Source organism: Eumetopias jubatus, unplaced genomic scaffold, assembly GCF_037043125.1.
Source record: "Eumetopias jubatus isolate StellerSeaLion01/CBP00866 unplaced genomic scaffold, mEumJub1_p1.0 scaffold_5, whole genome shotgun sequence".
Taxonomy (NCBI): Eukaryota; Metazoa; Chordata; class Mammalia; order Carnivora; family Otariidae; genus Eumetopias; species Eumetopias jubatus.
Genome location: NW_028274811.1, coordinates 44,251,381 through 44,278,527, shown reverse-complemented (window position 1 = coordinate 44,278,527; position 27,147 = coordinate 44,251,381). Strand labels below are relative to the sequence as shown.

Here is a 27,147-nt window from a genome sequence, read left to right as displayed (position 1 = left end):
ATTTAATGAAGAAATCCAAGTTTTAGCTTTTGTGTCCTCTCCTTTCAAATCAAGAGCAGTCTGTAATCTTCTAGAAAGACCAAAGCTTCTTTGCTTATTGTAAAATGTGTTCCCTGCTTGGCATTGGGTGGTGGAAGGTAAACATCCTCTGCCAAGGCAGCCTTCTAAGTGTTCTGGTCACTATGTGTGCGTGCTGTTGTAGCTGGACTTTGGTTCAGCAGGAATGAAAGAGACCTGAAAAGTTACGCTTTAATCGAGATAGAAGTTTATTTCTCTTTCCTGTAAAAAAGACCTGGAGTGGGCAGTCCAGGCTGGTACAGCTGCTCTAACATCATTAGGGACCTACGATTTTTTCAGCTAATTCCTCCACCATATAGGCTTTGCCTCCATGGTCCAAGGTAACGTCTAGAAAGCTCTAGTCATCACATCTAAATTGCCAGCACAGCCCCTCCTTTGGAAGAGAATTCCCAGAAACCCCACATGATGCTTCTATTTATAGCTTCTTTGGCTCACTTAGATACCTGCCACATCTAGCTGCAAAGGACCCTGGGAAATAGAATATGTTCTCTGGCAATCCCCTAATTCGGGGATTTCAGGCTCCTTTCCTCTCCTTCTTGCTTACCCAGGCTCTCAATTCCACGCCATCCTGATCTCCTTACACCTCGCAGGAAAAACCCAGCACTGTCAGTTTCAGGAATTGCCTGCTCCACTTCCTTATCTGAACTCTTGGCGGGAAAAATCCACATGACTTCAAGCTGGAATTGGAGTAAAGTCAAGGCTGTCCCCTTGGCTGGACCCTCAGTGCCACTTGACACTTTATCCTTGCTCTCTGCCCTCTCTTACTTCCCTTGGTGCTTATTCTAACCTTCCTTCCCCTTGTCAAGCCTCCTGACCCCGCAGCTGCTCACCACTTTGCAGCAAATGCCTTTACTTGCTGCCTAATGAAGAAAGTCACTATAAGGATATGAACTTCCTCAGGTCTGCGTCCTCTTAGTGACACCCATACCCATCCTTTTCTCCCTTCTGGTCTCAGCAGGTGATGTGTCCCTTCCCTTTCCTGGCTCTAAGGCAACCTCTGCCTCTATGCCCTGGGCCCTTTCTTCTCAGTACCTCCAGGACCTTGCTCCCACTTTTTCCTTTCTTTTTCTCACATCTGCAATCTCTCTTTTTCTTCTGCCTCTTTCCCTAGTCATTTCTCTCAGTCTTTTTTTTTTTTTAAAGATTTTATTTATTTATTCGACAGAGAGAGAGAGAGAGCGAGAGAGGGAACACAAGCAGGGGTGGGTAGGAGAGGGAGAAGCAGGCTTCCCACAGAGCCGGGAGCCCGATGCGGGGCTCCATCCCAGGGCCCTGGGGTCATGACCTGAGCCGAAGGCAGATACTTATTGAATGAGCCACCCAGGTGCCCCCATGTCTCTCAGTCTTAAAAAACAAGACAAAACAATAGCAAAGCCCAGTGACAGACCCCTTGTTGATCCCTTAGCTCATTCCTTTTTCCCTTCTTGGCCAAGCTGCTCCCCCTTCTCACCTCCCAGGCACCACCCAAGCCATGGTAGGTGGACTTTCTCATACACCTGTGCTCCCACCGCCCTCACCACGGTGTCCAGGGAGCTCCTTTTCGCCTTCTCCGCTCTGATCTGAGAGACCTTCCTCTGAAACCCTCCCCTTATTCAATTACTTGCTAAGCCTTTATTCAACACAAATTTATTAGGAACCATTCTCTCCCGAATGATTCTACTCTCTTCTTTTCTTGCTGCTCCGAATATCCTTTCTTTTTTTTTCTTTTTATTATTTTTTAAATTTTTTATTGTTATGTTAATCACCATACATTACACCATTAGTTTTTGATGTAGTGTTCCATGATTCATTGTTTGTGCATAATACCCAGTGTTCCACGCAGAACATGCCCTCTTTAATACCCATCACCAGGCTAACCCATCCCCCCACCCCCCTCCCCTCTAGAACCCTCAGTTTGTTTCTCAGAGTCCATCGTCTTTCATGGTTCGTCTCCCGCTCCGATTATCCTAGACTGAAACTTGGACATCATATGCCTCTCCATCAAATAAATAACTATCTTTTTATTTTACTTTCTAAATATTTGTCAAATCTGTGCTCTCCTGTCCACCCCACTGATCCTTCTCCAGTTCAGGTACTCATCAGCTCTCCCCAGATTACTGCAGGAGTCCCTGAAATAGTATTTTGAAACCATCAGTTGCATTTGGCATTTTATAAAAAAAAATTATAGTATCTAGGGTAAATATTGTTTTATGATATTGTTGACATACACACAAATACAGCTATTTTACCAGGAAAATGTATATCTTAGTATATATCAAAAAATTTGAGAACCACTTTCTTAAATAGTGTATCTTTGGTGTATTCCCCTTAGCTCTGCCTTCTGCAGTGCAACCAAATTGATATAGTTGAAAAATTAGTCTGAAAATGGCATTGCCCTGCTTAAAACCCTTCTGTACCTCCCATCAGGCACCAGATAAAATCTTATCTCCTTGGCAGTGGGTACCAAAGACCCACCTGACTCTTCCAGCAGCAAATTTCTCCCACCCATAGATAACATGTTTCACAGCTCTCTGTGTTTGCTCCTTCTCTTCTCTTCATCTAGAACTCACTTTACTCTCTTAATTGCCTGGCTCACTTCACCTCATTCTTTGGGTAAGGTGACACCTGAGTCCAAGCCCTGTCGTCTTCCCCAGGCTGGGTCAGGACCTTCTCTGTGTTTCCATAACGTGCATACCTACCTCCAGCTCAACTCTAATGAAATTTTTTTAAAACTTTATTTATTTGAGAGAGAGAGCGAGGGGACGGGCCAAGGGAGAGGGAGAGAATCTCAAGCAGATTCCCCACCAAGCATGGGGAGGGCTCGATCTCACGACCCTGGGATCATGATCTGAGCTGAAATCCAAGAGTTGGACGTTTAACCAACTGAGCCACCCAGGCGCCCCTCTAGTAAAATTGTTCTAAAAATTGTAGTTTATGCCTCTTTATTCCCATACAGCCTGTCCATTACTACGTCAGTTCTTTTGTTGTGTTTTCATGCAGCGTCTAGTGCTAGAATACCATCTTGTTTGACTTGTGTGTCCGATAGTCCTGGGGTCAAGAGGTCCTTATGTATCTCTTCTCGGAACGTCTTAAAATGTCTATGAAGTAGAATCTGGAAGCCAAACAGAGGGCAGTAGACACCAACGTTGAAAACTGTTTCTCCTGCACAAGAAGGAAAGTGGAATAAAACTGCCTCTTAACCCCTTTGACAGAAGAGAAGAATTTGAAAGAAGGAAAGGATGGATGACTTCCGTATTGTCATACCCCTGAATTGGAATGAGGAAAATGTGAGAAGCGGTGCCAGTACTGGCCTATTGTTCACTGGCCAATATTTTAAATAAGTCCCATGGTCCTCCAAAAGGGCATGTTTATATGAAAAAGATAAAACTGCTTTTGGCTTATTCTGAGTGGCATTTAAGAGTAGGCTCACTCACGGTCAGTGAAGGTAAACCTCTCACCTCACTGCCACCGGCAGGTCCGGGAGCCCACCATTTACCCAGCTTTGTGGAAATACTAGGGAGGCATGTCCGTGATTGACAAGTACTCAGCTCTGTGCCAGGTGCACTTTGGAGCATCTGTGTGATGAGTGTAAAGAGTTTTTTCCTTCTGATTTGGGCTGTGGCTTCATTTCTCCTCCCTAATGTAAGAATAGATCTCTTTGATATCTTCTTCATACTTTACCTACGGCTCCACTTTTCTTCTTCCTTTCCTTGAGAGGGTAAGAACAACTCCATAGTGCCTTCCTTTTATGCTTTGGGCCAATTCCATTGTGTTGTTTTATGGTCTTGGGCTTAGAGCTGCCTCAGTACTCAACACTAGCCCTGGACCATGAGACTAATGAGAAAAGCAAAATGACTTCAAGTAAAAGGAAGTGGTTCATGTTGTGGAGAGAAACTTGGAAATACACCACCAAGAACACTAGGTGCTCTATTCTCCCTACAGGCTACAGCTGGGTTTGCACATTTCAAAATAACCATTCAGTTCATTTAGTTCCATCAAACGGCTAGTCAATACAGTAAGGAAGAAGGGAAAATAAGTGGGTTTTTTGGATGACTGGTTTAGCATCATGTAACCTTGATCTTACTCATTTCTGAGGAATAATTTCAACTCTTAAAAGAAATGCAACCTATTGCAGGTTAGTTTAATACAAAAATACATTTAAAAAGGTATTCATATTCAACATGGACCTGGGGCGCCTGGGTGGCTCAGTCGTTAAGCATCTGCCTTCGGCTCAGGTCATGATCCCGGGGTCCTGGGATCGAGCCCCGCATCGGGCTCCCTGCTCTGTAGGAAGCCTGCTTCTCCCTCTCCCACTCCCCCTGCTTGTGTTCCCTCTCTCGCTGTGTCTCTCTCTGTCAAATAAATAAATAAAATCTTTAAAAAAAATATTCAACAGTTACCCGTTTTTCCCAAGTGTCATGAAAACAGGTAGAAATAATAGAGTGGGCATAGAAACTTGGATTATAATATGGGAAAAGAAAGGTTAAAATCATTATGAGAAATTCACTTCTTTCTTTTTCATTCTTCTGTCTGAATCTCTCTCCTTCTGACTTTCTCCATCTTGTGCTTTCCGTTGCCCTTCTGTTCCCATCTCTTTTAACTCCACTCACGGTAACACCAACTCTGTGCCAAGCCCTGTGCTGAGACAACACACGTGATCACACTGGATTCTCACAACTTTGTAAGGTAGAATTATTACACCTTTTACAGAAGAGCAAGTTGAGGCTCATAGTCATTATTTCCCATAGTCATTATTCCAAAAAGTTGTATGGCTGGGATTCCAACCCTGGCAGTTACAGTTCAGATTCTACACCCAGAACACAACCCTCTATCCCTTCGCTCTCATGTCCTTGCCGTTCGTTTTTGTTTCTTCGCTATTCTCTCTATTCTCGTGTTCTCCACTGCAGTCTCCCACACTTCTTTCATTATATCCTCTGCCTCGTTTTTTCCTATTCTCTTCTCTGCCTCCTTCCCTTATTTCTCTATGATCTCCTGTATCTTATCTAATGGTGCTTTCCTTGTCCTCTATACCCTGTTAATTCCAAGCTCCCAGAACCCGTCCCCTTCTCCCCTCATGACACCTCCTCCTTTCTCATGGCAGCATCTCCCAGCCCGAGACCCTGCTCCTCTGCCATTCTTGACTGCTGCTTTCCCAGCATCTGTGTGTGAGCTGGGAGTGGGGTGTGGTTTGAAGCGCAAGACAAAGCAAGGTTATGTTCAAGAAGAGCCTGTGCCACTCTGTTCCCATACACAAGGAGTGCCGTTCGTGATTCTAAAGTGATGATAAAAGGGAATTTCATTGCTGCCAGAGATCTCCCAAGTTGGGTTTCTGTTGAACTCCAGATGGTCTCTAGTGACTCAAAAAAGAAAATCCATCTTGGCTATCATCACTACCAGGAAGTGAGCACCAGGCAGCAAATAGAAACCAACTCTAGGACTCTGAGACCCAAGACAAGGAGAATTCCTATGTACAATTGCAGTAAATGTTAAGGGGTACACCATGATGTAGTACTTTGAAAAAATTTATATCTTGCTTGAGTGACCTTATTTTCAAACAGCCAGTACAAGACAGAAGAGTTTCATTTCCTTGAATCAAGGCTATTAAGTAACTTTTCCTGGAACCACTCTTAAGAGTTCCAGGAAAGAACTCCAGATTTCCAGGCTATTGGCAAAGAGTGGGTGCCTTCACACAGTACTTCACAAAGGTCCCGCATCAGCATATAGTAGCATTCCCATCACATTGGCTTAGTTATCAGAAATAACTAGATCGAAATAAATGTCATTCTTACAAGGATTAGGGTGTAACAGTTTTGAGGAATCATCATCTCTAGAGAGCTACAACTTCATCTTTTGCTGGTAGGACATTGGGTATCTTTCTTGAGACTCTGCCATCTGTTTGTTTGTTTGCCTATCTGGTGTTTTCTTGTTCTGGGCCCACTTCTTCTGCTCTTCATGCTCTGCGTGTTCATCGTCCCCGCCTGCACATGGCTTACCATAGCTTTTCGAACTCCGACTTGACTTCAGAGCACCTATAGATGGATTTGTTTTTTACTTCTCCTGATACCCGTTAGCATGTTTACAATGTCTTATTGACAATTACAGTCAAATAGAACCTACAGATTTACAAGTAAATTAGACCATTTTTTATTCTAGGCACATATGAAATAAGCCATTGTTAACTACTGAGCCCATGAATTGCTTGCTTTGCGGTTAGATCTCCAGATCTGGTCTATTTAACATTTTAGACAATATTCTTTTAACAAGTAATTTTTTTGAGAGTCTCCATGTGCCAGACCTAAGCAGGGCTCTTGGGATACAAAGATGACCGAAAAGCAGCATTATCCCTGTCCTGAGTCCCTCTAATCTGGGAGCCAGGAGAAGGGAGATATACATTATTCAGATAATCATAATACAGAGTGTAAAATTCCAAACTGAAGTATGTGATATGAAGGAAAATCTCCAGGAGAGGGGCAGACCAGAAGAAGCCCAGTCTGCCCATGCTGCTGGAATCTCCTGCAAAAATAAATAATCATGTCTAGCTGACTGGATCTTCTGAGAAGAATCCAGAAGCATGAAAGCCAGTCAACCAGAATAAGCGAGTTTATGCCAAAAGCCTTTTCTTCCATTGTCGTACCCAGTTAGTGATGACTCTGTGGCAGAACTTGAAAGGCAGCACCGGCTTCTTGCTGTTCTCCCACCCAGAAAAGGTGTCTTTCTTTGAAAGATGAGTGCTGGCTCCCCTTCCTCCTCTTCCTTCACCAACACAACTGTAACATCTTCCTCCCAGATCTAAGGCCCTGAATTTGGACCTCCCAAGTGGCAGGACTCTTGACTAATCCATTAAGTCTGCTAGATTTTCAAAACACTCATTCACATTTGGATGCCTGGGGCCTCTCATGTAGCCGGGCTGTGTTAATTTCCACACTTGCATCTTAAACCCTTAGAGTCAGGATTTCACCAGAAGACTTCCAAGTAATTGCTTAGATGGCACAATAAAGATATCCAAGTTAAAAGAGAAAATATGTACTAATGAGTCTGCTGTTCTTTGCAAGGCCCAGTAATGGGGAACCTCCCTTTTGGACAACTTTGCCAAGCCACCGTGAGTTGTAGTTACACTTGGTCACAGATCTATTGACAAGAAAAATTTAAGGGAGGTAGGGAGAGAGGAAGTTTATTCTTGTCTTTTTTTTTTTTTTTATGTTATGTTAGTCACCGTACACTACACCATTAGTTTGATTCTTCTCTTTTAACAAACCTGCATGCAACCACAGAGAACCATCCCTAGGAACCTAACATAAAAGTTATACAGACTGTTTTCTTTCAGACTCTGAAATTCTGCTAAATCTCCATCCCAGTATCACTCAAAGTCTTTACAGCCTCTCTTTGTCCCTAGGCTGTCGCTTGTGCCTGGAATTCCTACTCCAAGGTTCCCCTGTGGTATTTTTAATAGTGTTGTTTGATGCTGCAGCCAGTTTCCCCGTGGTTTGGGAGCTAAATGGAATACAGTGATGTGGTGTGCTGTAATCGTTCTTGGAGGGATGTCAGGACAAACGAAAATCCAAATAAGAGAGCACCTGAAAGAACCTGGTCCCTTAGTGAAAGAACTTAACACTGTGGAAGGGTGTTGACCCCTAATTCTTGTTGTTTCTGTTGACCCCTATATGCTTAAGAGGAAATGTTTACTATTGACCAAACTGAGTTTGGCATTAGTTTTGGAATCAAATGCAGGGTATACCCTCAGATTCACTGTTGTATGCCCATCTACTTTGCCCATGTTTGCTTTTCTGTCTAGTTAAGCCTGAGGATGTGTGTTAGTTTAAGAGACAAGGGTACTCTTAAAGAAAGGGGGGAGGGGACTAAAAACACCTTTGCTCAAAGCACCAAATTCTATGAGCTGATGATTGCCAAGTTTGGGCAATGATTAGTGCCACTACCACCAGAATAGGTCTGGCATCTCTTACACATAATCCCGATGCCCAGGCCCACACTGAGCAGAAGCATTATAGGATTCTACAGCCTAATATTGGTCAGCTTTTCCTTGGAACAATAAACATCATCGGTGTATTTGAATCACATGTGGCTTAGAGTAATGGAAATATTTTTCCTGCTATTTAGAACAAAACCAATTCTTTTTTTTTTTTTTTTAAGATTTTATTTATTTATTCATGAGAGAGAGAGAGAGAGAGAAGCAGAGGGAGAAGCAGGCTCCCAAGGAGCAGGGAGCCCGATGCGGGACTCGATCCCAGGACCCTGGGATCATGACCTGAGCCGAAGGCAGACGCTTACCCATCTGAGCCACCCAGGCGCCCAGAACAAAACCAATTCTTTAAAGAATTGTACATATATTATACTTTACATATATATACATATATACATAAATTGTACATATATACTTTACATATATGTATATATGTGTATATCAGATCAGATAGATAGATGGATAGATAGATAATCTGATCCGTATTTGCTTTTAGTAAACAGTTTTATTTCCAGTGAATCTTTATTTAGAGGTCCACTGAATAATCTATCATCTGTGGAGTTCCTTTTATTTTTTTTAAATTTTTTATTGTTATGTTAATCACCATATATTACATCATTTGTTTTTGATGTAGTGTTCCATGATTCATTGTTTGTTCATAACACCCAGTGCTCCATGCAGAATGTGCCCTCTTTAAAACCCATCACCAGGCTAACCCATCCCGCTACCCTCCTCCCCTCCAGAAACCTCAGTTTGTTTTTCAGAGTCCATCATCTCTCATGGTTCGTCTCCCCCTCTGACTTACTCCCCTTCATTCTTCCTCTCCTGCTATCTTCTTCTTTTTCTTTTTTCTTAAAATATGTTGCATTATTTGTTTCAGAAGTACAGATCTGTGATTCTGTGGAGTTCCTTTTAAAAAGTCTTCGTTGGTGATGGATTTATTCTGGGGAGAATAGGTTATATATAAAATACAATTAATACCCAGTTAAAGTAATAACACACAACTTGTACTGAGTGCTTGTTATGCCAGGGGCTGGGCTAAGCTTCCTGCTTGCCTTGTTATTTCTTCCTCCCCATGCTGTGTGAGGTGCAGGTCTGTCATTGTTATTCCCATGGGACAGAGGAGAACCCAGAAGCTGAGAGAAGAGGAATGACTTAAGGGGTTAGATAATATTTGAGGAGTTACAGTGAGAAGAAAAAAGCCTCCTTCAGTTCAACTGAAAAGTCTTAGTGTTTCTTTCCCACTTTTAAAATATATTTTTTCTCTTCTACTGTCAACTGAAATAAGGTCACCCAGCCTATACATTATAGAAACAGGACTCTCAAGTCACTGCCACCAAAATCCCAACAAAGTAAGTCAGCAATTCAGGAAAATGCGTATTTTTTTCTAACTGAGGATACTTCCAATAATGACATGACTAAATCACCAAGATTACTGGCCTGAGTACCAAATCATTCCTGTACTAAGAAAAACAGGAAATAACTCAGATATAAATGATGAAAATGGCTGCTGAGTTAGGAAGACATTTGAAAATCCCCTCATACCAATAAATCACACGCTGGGGCCTAATACAGTTTAGTGTGGGTGATATTCATAACTGTTCTCTTACTTGAAGGATTGTGGAGACAATCGAATGGGAAGGTCAAGAAAACACTATTCAAATGATAGAATTTTGGAGGGGGGTATAATTACTGTATCTCATTGGATGTAGTTGGAGAGAAACAAATTTTGGCAAAAGAACCAGTGATAGGACATATAGTTACTAAGTTAAAACTCTTTTGAGTTTACCGTAGAAATGTCTTAAAATCTGAGTTAGGATTTTGGAGACAAAAACAAGACCTTAAGAAATTCTAAATGCCATCTATTTAGAGAAGTGTTAAAAGAGAAGAGATTTAAACAGTTTCACAACTTGTGGTTTTCAGGGGTCAAAGTCAAGATGAGACTGTAGATGACTCACACTGCCCGATTCACTGAAAAATGTAGGCAGCTTTGACAAGCAGTGAAATGTTATCAATTTTATTCCAAACGATCCATCTTAAGAATGACTTGAGGGTTTAGACAATATTTGGGTTTAAAAAAAGTCTCTTCCGGTTCAACTGAAAGCTCTTAATAGGTATTTCTTTTCTATTTTTCAAAGTACCTCTCTCTCCTCTCAACTGTACCATAAGAATGTATTTTTTGTTGTTGTATGGTAAGGAATATTTGAAACACAAGTTGCAAAGACACTCGATTTTTCAAATTGGCTTAGTGTACTGCCTTATATCCTTAACTATTGACGTTCTGGCCAGAGGTGTGGAAGAGTTGTTCAAGGAGAGTACAAGTCTAACTTAAATATACTCTTTTCAACATTTCTATCTATTTTATCAAGGTATATTTTTTACTGAGGAAATAAAGTCCTAGGCAATTGTGTTCTGCACTGTTTCTGTAGAGAGCCTCATCCAATTACACTATCAGGCTCGGTCCTGCGGCTCTGCTCCTGCCCGCGACAGAGTCTGAATAAGAAGAAACTCTCAAAATCCAATTTAGAAATCAAAGAATCAAAACTCTTTCAACAGTTTTGCACTGGACCACATTATTTGATTTGGAAGAAAGTGAGTCAGACCGTTTCCATTTCTTGATGAAATAACTCTCTCATTTACCGACTTTAAGGAAATGGCTCTCTTCAGTGGCTTGGAAAGTTAACATTTCTATCCTATGCTATTTGTAGTGATGACCACTCATACCTAGGACTTTGTTTACAATTGAAAATATTTTTAATAAATAATAGATTCTCATGCTTCCAAATACAAAATTCAAAAGGGTTCCAAAAATCAAAATGTGAATAGTTTCTTTTGTGTTAGGTAAGCACATCTTATGCATATACAAGCAAGACATGAATTTTCTAGCAACCTTTTAAAAATATAATAGGAGGGGCTCCTGGGTGGCTCAGTCATTAAGCGTCTGCCTTCGGCTCAGGTCATGATCCCGGGGTCCTGGGATCGAGCCCCACGTCGGGCTCCCTGCTCCGCAGGAAGCCTGCTTCTCCCTCTCCCACTCCCCCTACTTGTGCTCCCTCTCTCGCTGTGTCTCTCTCTCTGTCAAATAAATAAATAAAATCTTAAAAAAATATATAATAGGAAATGTTTAATCTTATTAGGTTAATATTTTGAAAGGTATCAATAGGGAAAGAAAGCTTCCTATGGTTTCTTTAGTATTTTTTTAAAATAAGAACAGGATTTTATTTTTCAAAACCTATTAAATGTCTTCAAAGACATATTTTAAATTTTTCTTAGGTGTTTGTAAATATATTTACTTCCATTGGAAACAATGCATAATTTGCCTGACCATGGAATTATGTAAATGAAATCAGCAGTTTTCAAGTAAGACTTGATAATATTAGATATAGGATATCTTTTATGGCAATCAGTCATGCTTTGACCCTTTGAATCTCTGGCATAGTGTTTTTCTTGATTTCAATAGATTTCTTATATCTCTAGGAAGGACCTATACATTCTTGGTAGGAGAATGGAAAATTGCATCTAAAATTCATGCATTGCAAATCTGATTTTTTATAAAATCCTACAGGGAAGATAGACATACATTTTTCGTAACCCAGGCTGGTCAATAAGTCTCATAGGATTATTTTTCATCCTCTCTGTCGAGCAGAGGTAAAAGCAGCTGCCTCCTGACTTCTGTCTGTATGTGAACAATTCCAGAGAAGCACTAAGAATGAGAAGAAGCATGAGAAAGCAGGAAGAACATGAGATTTGGAGCCTATTACACCTCCCTAATTTATTTGCCTGGTGATTTCAGGAAAATCGCTGGGCCTCCATGAGTCTCATTTCTCTCATCTGTCACACAGAATGGTGATAATACCATGTGTTATTAAAGATTAAATGAGACTGTATGGAGAGTACGCAATACACAACACAAAAAGCATTCAACAAATACAGCTTTGCACTTGAAAATGATCTTTGCATTCTATATACCCTTTATTTTCTTTAGAATAAAAAAAATCTCTTCTGTATTTTCTAATGTAGTATCTTTAATGGGTATATATTCTGTAATAAAAATCACACACGACTTTAACATCTCTTTAAAAGAGGAAGAGCATCTATAAAATAATAAAGTTGCTTCTGGGTAAGAATTTTTTTTTTTTAACTAAAACAGTTGACAATTTTATTTTCACATTTCACAATACAAATGAAGATTGCTTTTTTTTTTTTTTTTGTCCCACTACTCCCCGGCAAAAACTATTCTCTCTTAGATAGGAAGGGGGAGCAAGTCTTCCTTGTCCTGCTGTGAGAAAACACCCAGAGTCACAACACCATGATCTCCTGGTGAAGTAAACAAGTAATATAAAATGAACATAAAGAGGTTCCTATCTCTTCTTATCTGTCTGGTCGAGTCATTCCTGGCCGAGTGGGCACCATGATGGGACCGGCAGGAGGTCTCATCATTGGGGGCCCAGGCATCATTGGCATGTGGCCTCCCATAGGTGGTCTCATTCCAGGAGCAGGTCCCACTGGCATCATCCCAGGAGGAGGAGGGCCCATCATTGGCATCATGGGAGGGCCCACCATATGGGGCGCTGGCATCATACCAGGGCGAGGAGGACCCGGGAGACTGGGAGGAGGTGGGATCATTGCCCCTGCAGGAGGAGGAGCAGAGAATGGAGTAGGAGGTATCTTTCCTTGTTGAAATGCAGCGGTTGTTTTGTCGATCAGGCTCTGAGCCTGCTCTTCCATGCCTTTCTGATAGTAGTCTTTCACATTCTCTTTGCGTTTCCTACCACTGCAGTGTGTCTTTCTCACAGATGGAGAGTCATGGGTGAGGTACGTGTCGCAGTAGTCACAATAGAACTTAGGCATGTTGCTCTGCAGGCCGTTGGCCACTCCCTGGGTAAGAATTTTTAAATTGTTAAGTGGGGGGAGTCTCTAAAAGGGAAATCCAAAAACATGTGTTGAACATGTAAACCATTTAAGTCCATAACCCCAAGTTAGTCAACTTAACCTGGATGAGATTTGATTTAGACATGACTTCTCTGTCACCTCTGAAGCAATTTATTTTATTTTATTTATTTTTTTTTTTTAAAGATTTTATTTATTTATTTGACAGAGAGAGAGAGACAGCGAGAGAGGGAACACAAGCAGGGGGAGTGGGAGAGGGAGAAGCAGGCTTCCTGCTAAGCAGGGAGCCCGATGCGGGGCTCGATCCCAGGACCCTGGGATCCTGACCTGAGCCGAAGGCAGACGCTTAACGACTGAGCCACCCAGGCGCCCCGAAGCAATTTATTTTAAATCTTCATTGTTCTTGCCTGTCCACTGGATTGCAAGCTGCTGCAGGACAGACTCCGTTACACCCAAACTTCGTCAAACTCCCTGGCAGCTAAATATAAACTCTGTACACTGTCAGTGCTCAACAAATGCTTGCTTAAGACTTACAAAGCCCTGTTGTATGCAGTCCATTCACAATAAAGCTAATTTTAACAGCTGACATATCACGAAAATCAATATTCAAAACACCACTCATCTTTCTGCTCATTAACCATCTAATGAATAGCATCCATTGATTTTTTTTCTTTGCTTTCTGAGGACACACACCTTGTTTTTCACTCCGTCCCCTCTTGTCTTCTCTGAATATACCATTTACAGCCTTCTAGTTCATCTGGGAAAGTAACTTGGTGTGAAATAATAGGCTGTTAGAGCTGGAAAGGATCTCACTGATCATCAGTGCAGGGTCCATTTTAGAGACAAGACTCGTCTCGGCACTCAGTGGTCACAGCTGGTCGGTGGCCAGAACTCACATCTCCTGACTCACAGCACACTTGGTTTTCTTAAGAAGGCAAAGAACAAAGGAATTTTTTTTCTCTTTACCAATAATAGAAAATTAGACTAATGAAGTCATAAAAAATGTTTCCCTTTTATAAACCATAGAGAAATTCCTGATGGTTCCTTTTTTTTTTTGATCTGTGATCTTTAAAACATGTGGCTAATAGCTATAATTGGATTAAAATGAAAACATGTGATTATGAAAGAATTGAAGTACCTTTGCCCTATTCTGCATTGCTAGCCAGCTTCAGAGTAGAGGTACACATTTGATGAGCAGTGAATCAACGTCAACCCGTGGAATTCCCAAGACTCGATTGAGCTTTCCCAAGTTCAAAGCCTGTCAATTCACTATTGGTTCTAAAATCCAAGTCAACTGGAGGATCAAATGGTTTTTACAAGATGTCATTTGAATGAAATAATAGTAAACAACACGGGAAGTACACGAATTATTGCTTAAATACTCATTTGCTTAATTAGCTGGAGTATTGGAATGTCTTTTGCTTTATCATTTCACAATACTATGGCTAGTATAAGATATTATAAGATTTTGTAATGCTATATTAATTATCATATTTATTGAATACTCGCTGTATTCCAGGCACATCTAAGCTTTTCATGTGCACATTATCATCTAATCTTTACAATTACACGTGGAGATTGTGTTATCTCCACTTTTCATAGGAAGATGTGTGATTTACTTTAGTTAACTCAAGGACGTGCACAATAATGGTAGAGCTCGAGTCTAGACTGGGTTCTGGCTGAGTCAATAACCTCTTAATCCCTATGCTAAATTGATTTCTGCGCTCATGCTATAAATCTTCTTGATCCTTTAGTTGATTTATTGATGGTGACATTTCATTTTAGTTTTCTTTGAAATGGGATTGTCACTGTAAAACCCAGTCAAATTGGAGTTTGTATTTGAATAAAAGTGAACATTTGAGGATTCTAAGAAGGATGGAAGGGAGGGAAGGATAAAGGGAAAGAAAGGAAGGGGTGATGGGAAAAAAAAGGAAAGGGAAAGGAACTTAGTGCCTCCCTAGAACCTCTATTACTATGTTGTTTTTATAATATAAATTTTAGAACACACTTCCCAATGCTACTTTATATTCCCTCTTAACCCCAAATCATATATTACTTAGAGATCATTGTCCATCACCTTGACGAACTCCCATTTTAGGGGAGAAAAGATTCTTCAGGATTCACCAAGAAAATACCTTCAGGGAAGAATTACGAAGACGTTATAGGTAGGAAAGGATGAGATGCCTCTCAAGAATAAAATAGTAAAAGAGGAGAGAATGTGAAGCAGGAGAGCGAGGTTCTTGTCTCATGGAGTCAAAGAATAAATCTCGCAAAGGGGAGAGAGTAAAGAGATAGAGTTTTATTAAGTGAGATTACAGAAAAAACTCTCAGGAGTGAGAGCGGTCCCTGCCAGGATGCCACTGAGGGATTTTAGGGTTGGTCTTTTATTGACAGCTAACCAGGGAACTTGTGGCCTTATCATTCTTGTGATGTCTTGGTTTGAGTAAGGACTGGTGATAACATCTTTAATGGCTTACTTCCTTTTTAGGGTCTGGTAATTCGCTGTTGCTCACAAGTGACTGTTACAACAAGACCCCACCTCTGACACCTAAGGCAGGGTGGTCTGGTTTGTTCCCTGGTTTCCTTACACCTCCACATTTTGGGGATTTTTGTGAGCCTAATCCCGTAGCCCCCTACCTATCTCTCCTTACCTAGCCCCACCTGTCCCTTACTCAAAAGCAGTCGTAAAAATTTCTAAGAAGAACAGTGGAAAGCTAGATTGAACTCATTTTCCTTTCTTAGGTATCAGGGACTCTACTATCGTATAAATTTCATCAGTGTTATTTTTGTTACCTCTTATCTCTTTCCCTGCAGTTATACTCAACCTAATATTCATTCATTCATTCATTCGCATATATTTCAAGGCTTGTGCAGAGACAAAAGGGTGGGTCCCGACTGGGAGACTATATCACCAACTCTAAAGTATGTATGTCAAGAAAAAGTCAGGATTGGCCTTTAGAGACGCAAGCTGACTGCATCCCATGGGTCAGTGGAGGAAAACAAGAAGATAATTAGAAAACTATGTGAGGTCAGAAGGAAACCCCTGGAGGTATAACTACAAGAGGTATAACCTTCAGACCCTAAAGGCCCTAAGACACCAATTTCCATTCTGGGAAAAATTCCAAGTTGAGTAGGACAGAGCTCTGGCCTTCTGGAATATGCAGAGTGCCCACCGATATCTGAACATCTTCTCTTCCACATGCCCAGTATAGCAGTGTGGTTCAGCGTGTACTCATTTAAAAATTTCATTTAGCAGAAGAGGTCTTTCTTTAAATAAATGTTATTCAGAAAGAAGCCTAACATATAATTCTTTTTTTTTTTTAAATGGAAGGTATTTCCCAGTATCACTGGCTTTCTTTTTTTTTTTTTAAAGATTTTATTTATTTATTTGAGAGAGAGAGAGAATGAGAGATAGCATGAGAGGCAAGAGGTTCAGAGGGAGAAGCAGACTCCCCACTCAGCAGGGAGCCCGATGTGGGACTCGATCCCGGGACTCCAGGATCATGACCTGAGCCGAAGGCAGTCGATTAACCAACTGAGCCACCCAGGCGCCCCCCGACATATAATTCTGCCTAACGCAGCAGACCTGCTTTAGATGAAGTCAGGTGTGGGGTCATGAACACCACCTGGTTGCCTCCTTATTTTATTTACTTTCCAGGATAGGCCTCTCAGGAAACTCCTCAGAACCAACAAAACACCAAAAAACACCAAAAAAAACCCCCCAAAAAACAAAAACAAGATCCTGCAGTTGTTATTGTCTTGATTTTGTTAATAACAGACTATGAGCACATACATGACCTCGAAAAAAATTATTTTACCTTTCTGGACCTTATCAGTGAACTATGAATGTAGCCTAAACTACTTTTTAAAGATGGTTTTAGCTATGAACCAAACTGTTTTTAACAGCTATCACAACATACGGGAGCAAGCACAAAAAGGAACTGAAAGATTATTAAACTGGTCCAATATACACTTTGGGATGTCTTTGTTTTGTAAGTGTAAAGAAATTATTACATAAGTGTAAATCTTCAAGTAACAGCATCTGTAGGAATTTTTAGTTTTGGAATAATTTTTATTCCAAAACTAATTTTTTTTTTTAGTTTTATTATTAGTTTTAAAATCACCAAATGAGTTGCCATTTGTCAGCCAGGTACATTGCATTTTCTTTCCTCCTATGGATCTTCAAACCTCTAGAACTTTCCCTCTGCCATAAAAGTAAAGTGTCCATTTATAGTAAGTATAAGCCATTTACAGTTTATAGATGGAAGATTCTTTCCAGTTTTACAAATGGAACATGTATGCATAGATATAAATTTTACCTTCAAAGGAACAGAGTTTGCCTTCAGTGGAGCACTCTAGTGATTCCTGAATCTAGCCAGGCCTTTGCAACCTTCAAAGAATATTTTCTTGACCCTAAGATGTAAACCTAGTAGAGGTTTTAACCTTTTATGACAAGATCTCATCAAGGAATATTACTGCTCTCAAAGTTAATTCCTGCAACCATGCTAAGAATGTTTGCTTACCATCTCAAAATCTTGACCCTCTGTAGCAAACATCTGTACCTACTATAGAATATAGATGTCTTGTTATGGTTTCTGAAAAAGATCAGGCAAAAAAATTTCCCAGTTCTACCCAAAATAGTCTCTATCCTTGTTTACGAGAGCTTATTAAGGTAGTCCTTAGTCTAAGAATTTTAACACTCCCTGATTTTTGTTTTACTTCTTTCATTTGTGCCAAATGAATGTATTTTAAGGACCTACTTTTTCAAACCAAAGAGGATGAAAATGGTTATCAGATTTTCAATCCAAAAAGTCAATTAACTTCCCAGCCCTGAGTCTATATCCCTATCCACACCTCTCTCCCCATTCCCGAGGTCTTTAACTAGACCCAGTTTGCAGGACATAACTTGACTGAAATTTATAGCTACAGTGAGATATGCAGCTAAACTCTTAGGCCAGGCATCATCTCGGACTTCTAAAGCAATGGGATCGCTTAACCAAAGTGTAAGCCTCTGCAACGATTACACAAGTGCAAGTTACAACTGCTTTACCTGCTCCCAGCATCTCCGACTCTTTGTCCTTAAGAAGAATGGCAGCCTGGCCATCCATATGGGACTGCATCTGCATATATTTTCATTATGCTTCTCAATTTTAGAAATCCATTATTATTTTGCCCTTATGCTCCTTCTCCACTCCCACTCCTCTCTAAGATGGGTCAGAGTTCCTGGGATCCATCGTCTTCAGAATCATAACTTGTATTTCACACTTGACTGTTTCGAAGCGTAATGCAAATACGACAAAGTCAAGGCCTAAGGAAACCTTGACTTTTCTGGGTGTGCCACTAGATTCTGATCTTTGTTGCACAAAAATGAGAAAGCTGTTTCTCTGTCTTCCTAGGAAAAGCCCCTTCCCTGTTTTCGCTGCCTCCACTTACCCCTCACATACATGATTTCAGAGTAATTTTTTTTTTTCTCAAATGCAGTTGTGATCATGTCTCTCTCGTACTGATCCCCACTAGAGAGTACTCAGAGCCTTCAGGGTACAGTTTAAACTCTACCTTTCACCTAGAAACTGTGCCCTGTGGTAAATTGACCAGGGGCTTTGGCATTAGATATGCTTGGCCTCAAACCGTGGGTCAGCTCAGGTGTAACCTTTCTCATCTTCTGTTTCCTCATTGGCATAATGGAGTAATGAACCATGTCAGGAGGTCATTAAAGTCCTCATGTGAGATACCAGATGGAAAAAGCCTGGGACAAAATAAATGCTCAGTAAGTATGAGCGCCCTTGCTCCCCCCTTCCTCTGTCTGGCTCCTTCCTCCCACATATGCGCGCTTCCATCCTGTGCTACCCTGGATTCCCGCCCACAGTTGGCAGTTTCCTGGGGGAAGCCACGCTCTCCCACACCTCTGTAGCTTTTGCATACGTTGTTCTGCCACCCCTCGAGATCTTTCCCACCCTCATCTCTTACAGAAACTGGAGGGTGTCTCCTTGCCCCTGAAGACACTTCCTGAATTCCTCTTGAGTTTAATCTTTCCATAAAATCTTTCTCACACGTCCTCCATCTTACATTGTCATATTAGTTGGTCTTAGGTTCACTAATGTGCCATTACCTCTTGAGAGAGGCATCTGTGTCTTACTCATCTATGAAGCCCCAGGCCCCCACACATTTCCTCGCAAATGTTAGACGATTGAATGAATGGTCCAGAGTGCAGAATAAATATGGTTTTGAAAAAGTGGCATAGCTCCTAATCTGTCAACACAAAAAGCAACACACCCGTCCTTAGATGGGCAGAAATTAGGAAGGCAACAGACTTAGTGACTTGTAAGAGCGAAGAGTTCTTTCTGTAGGAAGTCTTAGAAAATGCAGCCAGGCTAAAATGGCTTCAGCTTTCCTTCCGTAAATGGTTACTGTGGGGACACATGTGAGAGGAATACCAACGTCATGATGAGAAACACACACACTGAATAGCTATGCTTCTGGTGCCATTCTTAAATCTGAAACATCACTTGCTTTCTGGACCAAACTGTAGTAACATGTGTCCCCAGTGTTTGGCTTCCCTCTTGCCATAGACACTGAAAACAATGAGATTCTCCAGGGGTTTCTCCTTTAACCTTGTTAGGGTGATCGTATGCACACAGCCCAGCACCTGCCACCAGGGATAATTGCAGTCTTTTGCATTAGCCAGCTATTCCTTCCACAGCATCCTGGGTCCTATGGAAAGGGCCAGAAGCATGTAAATTGTTGATTACATCCAGTAGGTCCTAAGCGTTGGCATGTTTTGTTTTGAAAGTTTTCCCCTAAAATGCCCCCATTTTTTTTAAGATTGATTTATTTGAGAGAGAGAGAGCATGCAAGTGGGCAAAGGGGCAGAAGGAGAGAGAGAGAGAGAGAATCTCAAGCAGACTCCCCGCTGAGCAGGGAGCCCCATGTGGAGCTCAATTGCAGGACCCTGGGATCATGACCTGAGCCAAAGGCAGACGCTTAACCAACTGAGCCACCCAGTTGCCCCCCTAAAAGGCCCCCATTTTTACCTAACTTAATTTTAGACACCATCTCAATTTTTCTAATGAATATTGCTTTACCCCTGCCATCCATACCATAAAGATTTTCCTTGCCTTGAAAACCTCTGGATTTCTTATTCTTAGTCCCACAAATAACATATCTGAATTCCTTCCCTTTTAAGGCTTTTACAATAACTTCTTTGCTCCTATAAACTCTATACAAACTCCAGAAAACCCCAGTTTTAGAAATCCTAATCTGGAAAGTCACGTCAGCAAAACAAGTGTCAAAATCTTTGCACCAAAGGACAGTGATGAAAATTCCAGCTGGGGAAAATTGCAGGGACCCTTTGGCATCTAGGAAGAGGTATAAAGAAACACAACATAGGCAGGAGAGAAAGTACCTCACCTCCGCTTCTCCTGTGCATATGGTTAATGCACAAGTCTCTGTAGTAACTCCAAGGCAGGCCAGGGTGACCAGCTGTTCCAGTACAGCCCCCAGTTGTTTGCCTGGTATTGAAGAGTTTCCCAGCACATGGGACACTCAGTAGTCAAACTAGGAAAATCCTGGACAAATTGGGATAAGTTAATGCCCTTGCCTACCCCTTGCTGTTTATGCTTTTCTTTCTCTCGCTAAGTCCTAATTCCTTTGAAAACATGCATCGATCTTCATTTCTTCCTGATTCTAGCTGTATGCAGATATCTGAAGATTTTTTTTTTTTATTTGACAGAGAGGGAGACAGTGAGAGAGAGAACACAGGCAGGGGGAGTGGGAGAGGGAGAAGCAGGCTTCACGCCGAGCAGGGAGCCCGATGTGGGGCTCGATCCCAGAACCCTGGGATCATGACCTGAGCCGATGGCAGACACTTAAACGACTGAGCCACCCAGGCGCCCCATGAAGATCTTAGACCAACATACCTCAGAGAGAACCCTGCTTAGAGTAAACAGTACCACGTGGGAGAGCAGAAGAGCAAACAGTTGTCACTTGTGCCAACTCGAATTGCTTGCTTGTGGCTGTGTGCAGTAAGGCGTTCGGAGTTTGGCATATATCTTTCCAGAGAGTATTATAAATATCAGTCTGCACCATGCTCTTTTTAATTTAACAGCACATCTTGAGGCTCTTTTGTGTGTGTTTATATAGATAATGATCTACCTCTCATTCTTGTTACCTGATACTTAGTATGCCATTACGTTCAATAATCTATTTAACTCTGTTGATAGACTTTTAGATCACTTCCGTTTTTGTTTTGTTTTTTACTACTGCAAATAACATTTGTGAGCTTCCTTGTACCTGAACATTTTTCTAACCTTTTTTGAGTATATTTGTTGGGTAAATTACTAGCAGTGAAATTACACTTTAAATTTTCATAGGCATTGCTAAGCTGTCTTCCAAAGACTGTATCAAGTAGCAGTCCCACTGTCAGCATAAGAAGTGCATATATACCCCATACCCTCTGACCCTGGCATTCACAAACAAAATATTTTGTCAATTAATTTAATTATAAATACAGTGGACCACCTTTTCCTATGTTCACTCTTTCTCCCTGTAAAAGATTCATTAAATCAGTTATCCTTTGGGGGGTTTGTTTGATGTGTTAATGTTCTGGGTATATTAATAAAATGAGCCTTTTTTTTTTTCAAACTTTCCATTTTCTTTGTTTAGGGTGTTTTAACATTTAGGTTTTTAAAATAGTTCTGTTTTCAGATTCATCTTTTTCTTATGGCTTGTAGACACTCCCTATCTTTTATCCTTGTTTTGCTGGCATTTGGTACAGCGCCTATCACATAGGAGATATTCAGTATTTTTTTTAAATGAATGGATAATGAATGTGTGGATAAAATGAATGATATTATTTGCTTCTTCTTATTCCTCCTTATAATCTTGGAGATTTGGAAAAAGAATGCCAAAACCTGTATTTCAACAGAACCTCCTGGCGCGTCATCTTAGCCGGGCAGGGATCTTGCTCAACGTGTTATCCCTGTCACCTTGCACAGTGCTGGAACACAGAAGGTACTGTGTGTGGAATGAATGAATGAACGATGAGAAAGATGAGATGAAGAGAACTGGGATGGACTTTATCCTCCTGTACCAGTGACAAGCATTTCTTGAAAATAAGCTTAGACGAGAAACAGTTGTGTGTACAGGCCCAGAATTCAATTTATTGTAATATCGCTGGAGCATCACACTTATTTCTAAGTAACCAAGAGTGGCAAGGGAAATAAAAAGGTTTATGACCACCAACCTGGACCAGGGACCACATTTAATTGAATTCATAATGTCTATCACATTGCTACTGTGTTGAAAGGTTAAAACTTTCCTAGAGAAAACAACTATTACTCCTTCTTTGCCAAGTCCTCATAAAACGGCCTGATTGCTAAGAACAGAAAACAAACCAAACCAAAGTAAAATGAACCAAACAGCAACAGAAATAAATGTGCCTTAGTCTACTTGGATGATGACCAGATCTGCTCTCCACAGAGCACCATCCCTCAGAGTAAGAGTGTGACCTTCAGGATAAGTGCATCCATGTCAGAGGATGTTCAGCGAGATGTGGTCCCTTCCATGTGTCAGTTTCCCGGGTCATTTGGGGTCTTAGGAAAATCCTCTCGTTAATGCCCTGAATTGCACATGCATTATGTAATTCATTGCAACCCAATAGCTGAGCCCATGGTTTCATAGCTATTAAAATATGCCACAAACCAAACCACCTGTGAGGCGCCAACTCAGCAAATGTGCCTATGCAAAAAACAGTCATAAAAAAATACAGAAAATGAGGGTGAAAGAAGCCTGAATAACAACCTAGAGCTCATATATTTGACGTCAAGAGGCACGAGAGGAAGTGTTCCATGTAGGTTGCAGAGAGATGGCGGGCCAGGGCCCCTGGAATTGAAGATCATTATCACCGTGTGAGAGGGTCATATAATGCAGAATGAATCAGAGTGACTACTGTGGGTCCCCTGGTGGAAAACTGCAATTATGGATAATTATGTGCAAGCACTAGGAGAAATGCCAGACGTTAGAATCTATGTTTAATGTGAAAATTGCATTTCTTTTTTTATGGAACCTCAATATATAGCTTTCTCTATAAAATGTGGGCATATTTCTGACGGAAAGAAAAATGCCAGGGTTGCATTTTGGCATCCTGTTGCATTTTAGTTAAATACAAAGGAACATGACCTTTCAAAGGGAAAAATCTTTTTCTCTCTCATTCTCTCTCTCTATGTGTGTGTCTCTGTCCCTCTGTCCTGCAAGACAGGATTAAGTGGTTCCAAGTATGTTATCTTCCGTTATAACTGAAATTCAACTCTATGGAAGGAAAGAAATAGTGTGTTGTCTTCAAAGGCCTCTTGTTTACTGCTTTGATCAGTTATGCTTTGTTAATAAGGTGGTAATCTTGTATGGAATAATAGACAAAACTATCCATATTTAAAAATAAAGATGCGGGGGCACCTGGGTGGCTCAGTCGTTAAGCGTCTGCCTTCGGCTCAGGTCGTGGTCCCGGGGTCCCTAGATCAAGCCCCACATCGGGCTCCCTGCTCGGCGGGAAGCCTGCTTCTCCCTCTCCCTCTCCCCCTGCTTGTGTTCCTGCTCTCGCTCTCTCTCTCTCTGTCAAATAAATAAATAAAATCTTTTAAAAATAAATAAATAAGGATGCAAATTTAAAAAATAATAAAAATAAGGTGGTAATGTGGCCTTAAGAGCTTCCACTCTTGAGAGAATCCAAGGAATTATATAGATAAGTAGATTCGTGTCTAATACACTGAATTTTCTCTCTTTTATTCTTGTACTCTCATTGCCTCCTTCTTTTCCTAACTCTCACAGTCTTAGCCCAAACCTCCTAAGAGGTGGCTGATGCCCTGCTAGCATTTTATGGGGGACTGGGAGTCATGCAATCCAGAGAAAGCAGGAGAGGAGTGGGGGTAGGGGTGAAAGGACGAGCAGTAGAGGAGAAGAAAAGTAAATACAAGGTCATGCCTTACCAAGCTTGCCACGTCTTTACCAGAAACACAGCTAGTGACTAAGTTACTAAAGATATCACCTGTGAGATTGTATAGAGACACTGTGTCTTGGAACATTCGCTCTAGGGGAGAAAGGATGAGCAGCTTTTCTGCTCACAAGTCTTTTGTCTCTCATTGGTCACTTTGCTCTACAGAACCTTGACTCCTCTGACTCTCCCAGAAATCCCTGGGGAAGCCGGAGGCTCCCCATGTTACCTGTAGCTGGATGGTTCCTGTCAAGTCAGAGGCTGTTGCCCATGCCAGGGCCTCCAGGGTGCTGAGGCAGAAGAAAAGGTCAGGCAATTGCAGTGATGGCCGAGACTTTGTTGGGGGCTGTTCTGGCTAGGAAGCTGGGAAAGTAGCCTCTGCCCCAGGGGTAGGTTGGGCGGAGTGGACCTGGGAAGGCCATAAACGGGGCCTCGTGTTCTCACAGCTTACTAACAGAATCAGAAGGGCTGAGACCAGAGATTTATTAAATTAAGGTTCTCTGATGTCCTGATATAGCGTACTATAGTTTAGTGCTATATCTCCTGTCATTTGAGTGCCTAATTTGTACAAGGTGTTGTGCTAAATGCCTCACGTAAATGATCTTGTGTAATCCTCAAAACTTTTTGGACTCCATTTTATAGATGAGAAAATTGAGACTCACAGAGCTAGGAAGTGGCAGGGCAAGAATCTGAACCCTGGGCTTTCTCCTTCTAAGTCCATTAACCCACGCTGTAGAATCAGGATCTATTTTACTGTTCCCACTAGAAAAGTACGAATTCTAGGTCTGAGAAGCAGTGAGGAGGAGAGTTCTTCTGCTTCATGCTTACAACAAAATCTCTACCTTTTTTCTTTTTGTGTTTTATTCACATGGCAAGATTTTCATAGGTCGTGGGGGGCAGGGGGAGGACAGAGAGACAGAGACAGACAAGAGACACAGTGGATTTTTGTGGTGAATTTTCCAATTCTCCAAATTATAAGAGAATGGAAAAACAGTGGATAAGATGATGCCAGTATCTTCTTTAACAGACATGGATCCCAGTACTAATTTTCACGAAAGGAATAAAGACATTCTTGCTGCAATAGGAAGCGCCCTCTTTGCCGGAACAGGCTTGACTTGCCAACCTTGTCAAATTAGGCTGAACTTGTTGAACAACATGATCATTTCTACAGCTCAGGGGGTTTGACTGACAAGGACATTTCTAATATATTATCTTGAAATCAGGTTAATAGTATTCGAAAGCAGAGCTAAAAATGAAAGCGACTTCCCGCAATCAAGTGAAAATGTTAATAATGTCAACATGCCGTAAATGCCACAAAGTCCCAAGCCTGTATCTGTAACAGGAATACCAATAGGAACTTTTCTTAAAGGCAGGGTGAGGATAGTGTGATTTTCATGTGTTCATTAATTGTGTGCTTCTCTATATTGACCATTGTAAAAAATTATACTTGAGAATGTACTGTGCCGGAATTTAAAATTTGAAATGTTACTATCCCATCGAATATGGCCCTCTGACTAGTTTTGCTATTTCGCATTGTCCATTTCAACTTACATGTGTATTGAATCATGTAAATCATTTGGGTCAGTGCTTCCCAAATGGCACGTGTAGATAATTATATTTCTAGTGGATGCTAGAGTAAATAAAGAATGTGGCTTGTGTTCATTCTCCTACTCATTTGCTTCAAGGACTGAGGGAAATCATTGTCTGGCTCAACTGTGATACCTACCCCTAGCAAACCATTAGGAAGTTTAGTGTATGTAAAGAAAACTTAGTTTACTTTTACCTATAAAGTTTATACCTTTAATTATTTCTGTCACCTGTGGGTGAATGTATCAGACCCATTATTCTAATGAATGTAATTAGAATTTTAAAATCTTAACCTATTTCTCTTAAAGTAAAATATACTATGTAAAAGATATGGAGGCCTTAAGTGGCCCTAAGTGGGGACAAGAACTGTACAGAATTGCTTGTTGAAAACAATAAAGTCGGGAAATGGTGTAGTCCTGGGGAGTATCAGAAAAGGCAAAATATAAGGATGGAGAAGTAAATGAAGGAAGGATTGTAATTTGGAGCCACACACAATTAGAAACTCAGACGTGCATCACAAAAATCCTCAAGTCTGTGTTCCGATGGGAAAATCCTGCTCAGTCAATGATTCCCAGACTTTGGAATTTCAAAATTAAAAAAAAAAAAAATGAGAGGCCCAACATAGGTTACCAACCCATCAACTCTTACTAACTTTTGCCAAATAAAGCTATTTTCAAAAGAACAACTGCCATTTACTAGAATCATGATTTCATATTAGGATCTTTATGTCCTACATCCCACATACATTTAATATTGCAAGATAGGAAAAGACTTAAAGACTGGTCATCCCCAAAAGGGAGCTGTTGAAACCTTGCGTTAATGTGTGTGTGTGTGTGTGTGTGTGTGTGTGTGTAACTGTGTTCGGCCCTATCATTATTATTATTGTTATTTCACCAAGGGCCAATAAGACTCTATTTTGGAAAGTATATGCCCTTGGTGTTTGGTAATGACTATGATAAAGTCATTCATAGGATACAGAATTATTTTATATCCTTTCAAGAATAACTTCTAGTGAGAATCACATCAACTATTGAACATAACATAGCAATCCAACTTTATATAACAATGTTTTTTTGACCAAATACTTTGTAGCAAGCACTATATTAGGAGCTGAAGATATATAAATGAATTATGTGGTCATAATTCCTACCTTGCAGTCTGGTAGGGCAAAGAAAAATTAAGAATACGTGATTGAAATGTCTTAAATACCATGAAGGCAAAATACAAGTTGCTGCGGGAGCATATGATCAAATCAGCACAAAGCTAATTCCGAAAGGACAGCCTCTGTGCCTTTTGTATATTTAAGACACCTTTTGTATATTTTTGAAAGGCGCCATCTCTAGGCAGATAGTTACAAAAGAGCAGTCCCCTTGGCTAGATAATTAGGGATTCTTAGCCCCACCAAGGCCAGGGATAAGTGAATGGACCATTGTCGAAGAAGAAGGGTTGTAAGGAAGGGGAAGGACATGATCAGATTTGCATTTTAACTTTACTTATTGGTTTGAAATAGTTAGATATGACTAAACCCTTTCTTACCATTTGCTTGAGTTGAGGCAGAAGAGGACATCAAATATTACAAGTTGACTAAGCTGTTGATGGTGTGCAAAACTTTTATTGGATGGGTAAAACCCTGAAGACTCGTTAGAAAGGA

At 40.9% G+C, this 27,147-nt stretch overlaps 1 protein-coding gene and 1 pseudogene across 3 annotated transcripts in view; one reads left to right on the top strand and one right to left on the bottom strand.

Annotated features, from left to right (window-relative positions):
• Window positions 1-27,147, top strand: part of PDE4D (phosphodiesterase 4D) — a 746,399-nt gene that overhangs the window by 569,780 nt on the left and 149,472 nt on the right. The gene's annotated exons all lie outside the window — the stretch shown is intronic.
• Window positions 12,289-12,907, bottom strand: LOC114220976 (U1 small nuclear ribonucleoprotein C pseudogene; annotated as a pseudogene).